This window comes from Triticum dicoccoides, chromosome 7B (assembly GCF_002162155.2).
Source record: "Triticum dicoccoides isolate Atlit2015 ecotype Zavitan chromosome 7B, WEW_v2.0, whole genome shotgun sequence".
Lineage (NCBI taxonomy): Eukaryota > Viridiplantae > Streptophyta > Magnoliopsida > Poales > Poaceae > Triticum > Triticum dicoccoides.
The window spans coordinates 513390036-513398617 of NC_041393.1; positions in this window are offsets into that span (position 1 = coordinate 513390036).

Below are 8582 nucleotides of genomic sequence, written 5' to 3' on the forward strand. Positions count from 1 at the left end.
GGGGGCTGGCGCGGCGGCGACACGTGGCGCGCCCTGACTGGCTCAGGCGCGGCGGGGCGGATGCGTCCGGTCCGATCTGGACGTGTCCGGCGGCGCGGAGGGGGATTTTTGCTAGGGTTTCGTCCGGAAATTCGGAGGGGGAGGCATATTTATAGGTAGAGGGAGTTAGGAGTGTCCAAATGAGGTGTAGTTTTCGCCCACACGATCGAGATCGAATGACCGAGAGCATTGAGGGGAGTTAGATGGGTTATTCGGCTGTTTCCGAGGGGTGTTGGGCTGCAACTTAAAACAGGCCTTTGCAGGAGTGCGGTTAACCGTTGGGGTATCAAACGAGCTCCAAATGACCTGAAACTTGACAGGTGGTCTACCGGTGCTATACCAGGGCCACTTGACAAGGCTCGGTCCATTCCGAGAACGTTCAACCCGCACACGAAAGGAGACAAGAGGGGTGCGCCGGTGCATGTGGGAGTGTCGGATTGCGAAACGGACAACAGGGAAAATGCTCGGATGCATGAGACGAACACGCATGCAAATGAGATGCACATGATGACATGGTATGATATGCATGACATGAATAAAATGAAAAACGAAAGACAAAACCCAACCACGGAGGGAATAAACATATCACATAGCCGAAAATGGCAAGAGTTGGTGTTACAAAGATGGAAAGTTACATCCGGGGTGTTACAACACTCCACCACTACAAGAGGATCTCGTCCCGAGATCTAGTACTGAAAGAACTCCGGATATTCAGAACGGAGGTGATCCTCGCGCTCCCAGGTGGCTTCTCGGTCGGAATGGTGTGACCACTTCACTTTCATGAATTTGATTGACTTGTTACGAGTCTTGCGCTCGGTTTCTTCAAGAATAGCAACGGGATGCTCATGATAAGAGAGATCTTCTTGGAGGTCGATCTCTTCGAAGTTGATAGTGCGCTCAGGAGTCTTGAAGCACTTGCGAAGTTGTGACACGTGAAACACATCGTGCACGTTTGCAAAGTTGGATGGAAGCTCAAGTTGATAGGCGAGATCGCCTCTTTTGCCAATGATCTTGAAAGGACCCACGTATCTAGGGGCAAGCTTCCCTTTGATACCGAAGCGACGAGTACCTTTCATTGGAGAGACGCGGAGGTAGACATGGTCTTCGATTTCAAAAGCCAAGTCACGGTGCTTGCTATCATAGTAACTCTTTTGGCGCGATTGCGTGGCTTTGAGATTCTCACGAATGACTTTGCACATTTCTTCGGCTTCTGTGATCAAGTTGTTGCCAAGAAGTTGGCGTTCACCTGTCTCAGACCAATTGAGAGGAGTACGGCACTTTCTGCCATAGAGAACTTCAAATGGGGCCTTGCCCGAACTCGCTTGGAAGCTGTTGTTGTAAGAGAACTCGGCATATGGAAGACAATCTTCCCACTTCATATCGAAAGAGACGACACAAGCCCTGAGCATATCTTCAAGAATTTGATTGACTCGCTCGACTTGGCCACTTGTTTGAGGATGGAAAGCTGTGCTGAAACGAATGTTGGTTCCCATGGCCGTCTGAAAGGAGTCCCAGAACTTAGAAGTGAAGATGCTTCCACGATCTGAAGATATCAATTGTGGAATGCCGTGCAAGGAGACAATTCTGGAGGTGTATAGCTCTGCCAGCTGAGCTGCTGTGATAGATTCTTTGATAGGAAGAAAATGAGCCACTTTGGTAAGCTTGTCAATGACAACGAAGATAGCATCATTTCCACGCTTGGACTTAGGAAAACCAGTCACGAAGTCCATCTCGATATGGTCAAACTTCCATTCCGGAATAGCAAGAGGTTGAAGGAGACCAGCTGGTCGTTGGTGTTCTGCTTTCACTCTTCTACAGACATCACATTCATTCATGAATTGAGCAATCCCTCGCTTCATTCGAGTCCACCAATATGATTGCTTGAGGTCATGGTACATCTTTGTACTTCCAGGATGAATGGATAGGAGGGAATTGTGTGCCTCATTCATGATGACTTTTCTCAGATCACCTTTTGGAACCACAATTCGATCCTCGAAGAAAAGAGTATCTTTGTCATCCAAGCGATAGCACTTGTATTTAGGAATGCCCTTGTCAATACCACGTTTCACCTTCTTCACCATGGTATCCAGGAGTTGTGCCTCACGAATTTGATCTTACAAAGTAGGAGAGACTATGAGGTTGGCAAGAAAGCCTTGAGGAACAACTTGAAGATTCAGCTTGCGGAAAGCCTCACAAAGATCCGGTTGAAGCGGCTTGAGAATTAGACTGTTGCAATAAGCCTTTCTGCTCAGAGCATCTGCAATCACATTCGCCTTGCCAGGAGTATATTCAATACTCGGATTGTACTCCTGAATCATTTCAACCCGTCGAGTTTGCCTAAGATTAAGGTTGGGTTGAGTGAAGATATACTTGAGGCTCTTGTGATCGGTGAAAATGTCCACTTGCCTTCCCAACAAAAGATGTCTCCATGTTATCAATGCATGGACAACTGCCGCCAACTCAAGATCGTGAGTGGGGTAGTTCTTTTCGTTGGGCTTCAACTGACGAGAGGTATAGGCCACAACTTTCTTCTCTTGCATCAACACAGCACCGAGACCTTGAAGGGAAGCATCACAAAATACTTCGAATGGCTTGGATTCATCAGGAGGAGTCAAAACAGGAGCTGTGACTAGCTTCTCTTTGAGGGTGTTGAAAGCAACATCGCACTCAGGCGTCCAGACATACTTGACATGCTTCTGGAGGAGGTTGGAAAGAGGCTTGGCAATCTTAGAGAAGTTCTCAACGAATCTTCAGCAATAGCTTGCAAGACCAAGAAAACTGCAGAGCTGCTTGACATTCTGAGGAGGTTCCCAATTCAGAACTGCAGAAACCTTCGCAGGATTAACAGCAATGCCCTTGGCAGAGATGATATGGCCAAGGTAAAGAACTTCATCAAGCCAGAACTCACATTTGGAAAACTTCGCATAGAATTGATGCTCTCTGAGCTTGTCGAGCACCAATCGCAAATGTTTGGCATGATCCTGCTTATTCTTGGAGAAGACCAAAATATCATCGAGATACACCAAAACAAATTCATTGGTGTAGGGGTTGAAGATAAAGTTCATCATGCGAGAGAATGTTGGAGGAGCATTGACAAGGCCGAAAGACATGACAGTATATTCATAAGAACCATAGCTTGTTCTGAATGCTGTCTTGGGAATGTCTTGTTCACGAATGTGAATCTGATGATAACCCATACGAAGGTCCAGCTTGGAGAAGACTTTAGCACCTTTGAGTTGCTCGAAAAGCTCATTGATGTTGGGAAGTGGGTACTTGTTCTTATTGTCTTCTTGTTCAATGGACGGTAATCGACGCAAAGTCGGTCCGTGCCATCCTTCTTCTGGACAAAAAGAACTCCACAACCCCATGGGGAAGAACTTGGTCTGATCAAACCCAGACGCTCTTGTTCATCGAGCTGCTTCTTCAATTCCTTCATCTCCTTGGGTCCAAGCTTGTACGGACGCTTGCAAACGGGTTCTGTTCGAGGCTCAAGATCAATAATGAACTCAACTGGCCGATGAGGAGGCATACCCGGAAGCTCTTCTGGAAAGACATCTTGGTACTCACAAACGACTGGAATTTGAGAAATAGCATCCAATTCGCCCTTCTCATTGAGAGAAAACAACCGAATGGTTTCATCACGAGCGGCATAGATGATAACATCCTCAGAAGGGTGTGTCAATTGTATTTGCCTGGCAGCACAATCAAGCTGAGCCTTGTGCTTAGAAAGCCAGTCCATCCCAAGAATTAGATCAATATCAGAATCGCCAAGAACAATTGGAGAAGACAGAAATTTATAGTCGCCCATCTTGATACCGACATTTGAAACCAATAAGGTAGATCTGAAATGCTTGGCTAGAGAAATAACTTGCATCGCACTAGGTAACTCCTCTGTGTCAAAATTGTGCTTCGATGCAAAAGGATATGAAATGAAAGAATGCGATGCACCGGTATCAAATAAGACTTTTGCAGGAATATCATTAACAGGAAGATTACCCATGATCACATCTGAAGAATCCTCTGCCTGAGCTGCATTCATCATGTTCACCTTTGCAGACTTGGAATTATGCTTGACCACTGCATTGCTTGAAGATCTCACAGGAGGAGGAGGAAGGCGCCTTTGATTTAAGCATTTGTTCACGTAGTGACCTTTGTGCTGGCACTTGTTGCAAGTCACTTCTGAGAGCGGACGATGATAAGGAGCATTTGACCTTGGAGCTTGAGGCTGAGACTTGTTCTGATAGCTTGGGTTGGGTGGGTGGGAAGATCCACGAGCACCTGAGTTCTTCTGTTGGTAAGGCTGACGAAACGGAGGAGGAGGCAGGTAGAACTTCTGCTGCTTAGCTGCCACTTGTGAGGAAGAAGAAGATTGCACAGCATCTCTGATTCTCTTCTTAGAAGCCTCACACTTGAGCTGAGCACCTTCTTGCTTGAGTGCCATATTGTAGAATTGATCAAACTGAGTAGGCTCAATAAGAACGAGAGCTAACTGCAGATCCTCTCTAAGGCCACCTCTGAACTGATAGATCATACTCTTCTCATCTGGAACATCTTGCTTAGCAAAGCGAGCAAGTTTCTGAAACTGCTTGTTGTATTCGTACACTGACATGTTGCCTTGCTTGAGATTGCGGAACTCCTCACGCTTGCTCTCAACAACACTGGTAGGAATATGGTGAGCTTTAAAGTCCCGATAGAAATCAGTCCAAGTAATCACTCGACCACCGCTGGAATCCTTGTATTGCTGGAACCAATCAGCTGCCTGATCCTTGAGCTGAAAAGAAGCGAACTTGACATAGTCCTCAGGCCTGACATTGCTGCATTCAAAATGCTTGTTGATATCCACGAGCCAATCATCGGCATCTGTTGCTTCGGCACAGTAGCTGAAAGACTTCGGCTGATTTGCAAGGAATTGGTTGAGGGTAGGAAAAAGAGGCTGATGATTGAACTGCCCTTGACCTTGATTCCCTTGGTTGCCTTGACCTTGGTTGAGCTCTTGCATGAGCTGGATCATCATCTGAGCATGGGCGTTAGAGGCTGCCATCAAAGCTTGCCATGCCTCCGGAGGCGGAGGTGGAGGTGGAGGGTTCGCCTGACTCCCATCATTGCGATCCGGATTCTGACGCGTTGGCGGAGCCATCCTGAAGAGGGTGACATCCGTTAGCATCTTGATAGACAGATAGACAAGTTGAATCAACGGATAGAAATTGCAACATATAGTCTTCACAATAAACATTCGGACAAGGATGAACGAATGAATTCCAAAGTAAACATCACACGTCCATAAAGGTGAGAAGCCACTTAAATAGAGATTGATGAATGAAATAAACAAGGTGCGACTGGAACAAATACGTGGTAAGGATTACCCAATCACAAACCAAATATCTGCGGGAAGAAATGCTAGAGCTACTTGAATCCCACCTATAAACTCCCGAAACTTTCTGGTTATGCAATCTGGTGTCGGGGATACAGGGGAAGCACAATATCTGACCCAAACTAACAATCCCTACATCCAGCTATATCCATCCATCAACACATAACCAAGAAACGTTTGGAAATCGTGTACCTCAACCTTCGAAAAGCATCCGTTATACGAGTTATGGCAATACTCCCGAGCTCGCCCCAGTACTGGGTTATCGGGGTTATCTCACCAACAACTGCATAAAAGAGATTTTCGATGTCGGCAAAGCTCAGGTATTCCAGAACTGCAACGATAAAATTGTGACGACAACACCTCGGAGCTCAACTCCCCGGGACACTGCCACAACCCCTAAATGTCAGGAGGCACCAAGAACAATGTTCTCGTCACAAAACCATCGAAATGATTCCAAGATACCCGCGTGATCCTAAAAAAAATTGTGAAAATTTGAGAAGAGGATAGTCAAAACATCTAGGTCAGGAGACCTCACCAGAGCGATGAAGGGACTGAGGAGTAAAAAGAATCCTACTCTCCGATATATATAATCCTAAGACTCAAAACATTTTTGTTCTAGACTCAACATCGCCAGCAAACAATCAAGCAGGGGGCTCCTAAGTCGAGGATGGCTCTGATTACCAACTTGTAACACCCACGATGCGGCTATATCTCCCACGTGTCGAAGCACGACTTAGAGGCATAACCGCATGATGGTTTTATCGCAAGAAGGGTCATCTTCACACAATCCCATGTAATGAACAAGACTGGGATAAAGAGAGTTGGCTTACAATCGCCACTTCACACAATACATAAATTAAGATCATACATCATTCAAATACACTCATAGACCGGCTACGGTCAAGTTCAAATGAAAAGAAGACAACCCCAAATGCTAGATCCCCGATCGTCCCGACTGGGCTCCTCTACTGATCATCTGGAAACGATACATAGTAATGACCAAGGGCCTCATCAAATTCCCACTTTAGCTCAGTTGCGCCATCTGCGCCAGTATCCTCGGCACCTGCATCTGTTTTGGTAGAATCTGTGAGTCACGAGGACTTAGCAATCTCACACCCGCGAGATCAAGACTATTTAAGCTCATAGGTAGGACAAGGGGTAATATGGTGGAACTGCGGCAAGCACTAAGCATATATGGTGGCTAACATACGCAAGTGAGAGCGAGAAGAGAAGCAATGCGTCGGTCGAGAAGCTAGAAGCGATCAAGAAGTGATCCTGAAACTACTTCCGTCAAGCATAACACAAACCGTGTTCACTTCCCGGACTCCGCCGAGAAGAGACCATCACGGCTACACACGCGGTTGATGCATTTTAAAGAGGTCAAGTGTCAAGTTATCTACAACCGGACATTAACAAATTCCCATCTGCCTCATAACCGCGGGCACGGCTTTCGAAAGATTATATACCCTGCAGGGGTGTCCCAACTCAGCCCATCACAAGCTCTCACGGCCAACGAAGGAATAGACCTTCTCCCGGGAAGACCCGATCAGTCTCGGAATCCCGGTTCGCAAAACATTTCGACAATGGTAAAACAAGACCAGCAAAGCCGCCCGATGCGCCGACAAATCCCGATAGGAGCTGCACATATCTCGTTCTCAGGGCAACACCGGATGAGACAGGCTACGAGTAAAACCAGCCCTCAAGTTTCCCCGAGGTGGCCCCGCAGGCGGCTCATTTCGGACCAACACTCGAAGGAGCACTGGCCCGGGGGGGGTTAAATAAAGATGACCCTTGGGCTCGCGAAAACCCAAGGGAAAAGGGCTTAGGTGGCAAATGGTAAAACCAAGTTTGGGCCTTGCTAGAGGAGTTTTATTCAAAGCGAACTGTTAAGGGGGTCCCATAAATCACCCAACCGTGTAAGGAACGCAAAATCAAGGAAGATAAATCCGGTATGACGGAAACTAGGGAGGCAAGAGTGGAACAAGTCACCAGGCATAAGGCCGAGCCTTCCACCCTTTACCAAGTATATAAGGTGCATTAATATAAACAGGAGATATTGTGATATCCCAGAATAATCACGTTCCGACCTGGAACAAACTTCATCTTCACCTGCAGCTAACAATGCTATAAGAGGGGCTGAGCAAAAGCGGTGACATAGCCAAACAACGGTTGCTAGGACAGGTTGGTTAGAGGGTTGACATGGCAATAGGTAGGCATGGTAAACAAAGGCAGGCAGGGCTAACATAGCGAAAGAGCGAGTACTAGCAAGCAAAGATAGTAATGATTTCGAAGGTTCTCAGAGTTGTCGAAGGCTGGATCCTCGTAAGCGTTCTCAACAGGTTCCTCGTGCACGTACTCGTCTCCCGGCTCTACCCAAAGCAAGAACACAAGCAAGGAACCACAATAAATCACGGTGCAATGCACAAGCAACATGATGCAAAACATGTCATGATATGCGAGATGTGATATGCAATGCATATGCGTGCTTCGGGAGGAAAAAGGATGAACAAGGCATCAACTTGGCAAACCAAGTATGCCGCTGGAAAGATGAGATGATTTCGGTTGAAATCGATATAAAGATCGCCGGGAACGGATGCACGGTTTGCAAATGGCAAGCAAGACAAGTATGGCACAAAGCTGCGTTTAACAGCACGATGCTACTTAGCATGCAATAATAAATCATGCTACATCACCCCAACATAAAAACAAAGCATATGGCAATGATCTACAGGAGATGCTTTACAAAAGAGGAACACTGAGCTACGGCTAATTCACACCATAACAGGTTCAAATAAGCATGGAGAAAGTGCAAAAAATTATCAGGTTGGCCATGGCATAAACAGCAGCACGAAGCAATGTTCAGAGCAGGTTATCAACATGCTACAACAATGTTCAGAGCAGGTTATCAACCAACTACAACAACCTCGGCCAAATTGAATAACATGTAAACAATTTGCCAGGAAACATTTTGAAGCAAAAGTAGAGCACGAAAATGACATGCTAAACTACTCCATAATTGCAACCAGGACCATGGATGGATAGAGAAAAACCATGTTTTCAAAACACCCTTACTGAAGTATCTCAAATTATGCATGTATCTATCTGTAGCAACATGTTTACATGGCAATAAAATTACAGCAGAACAGGAACTAAAATCAGCATTATCAAGAAG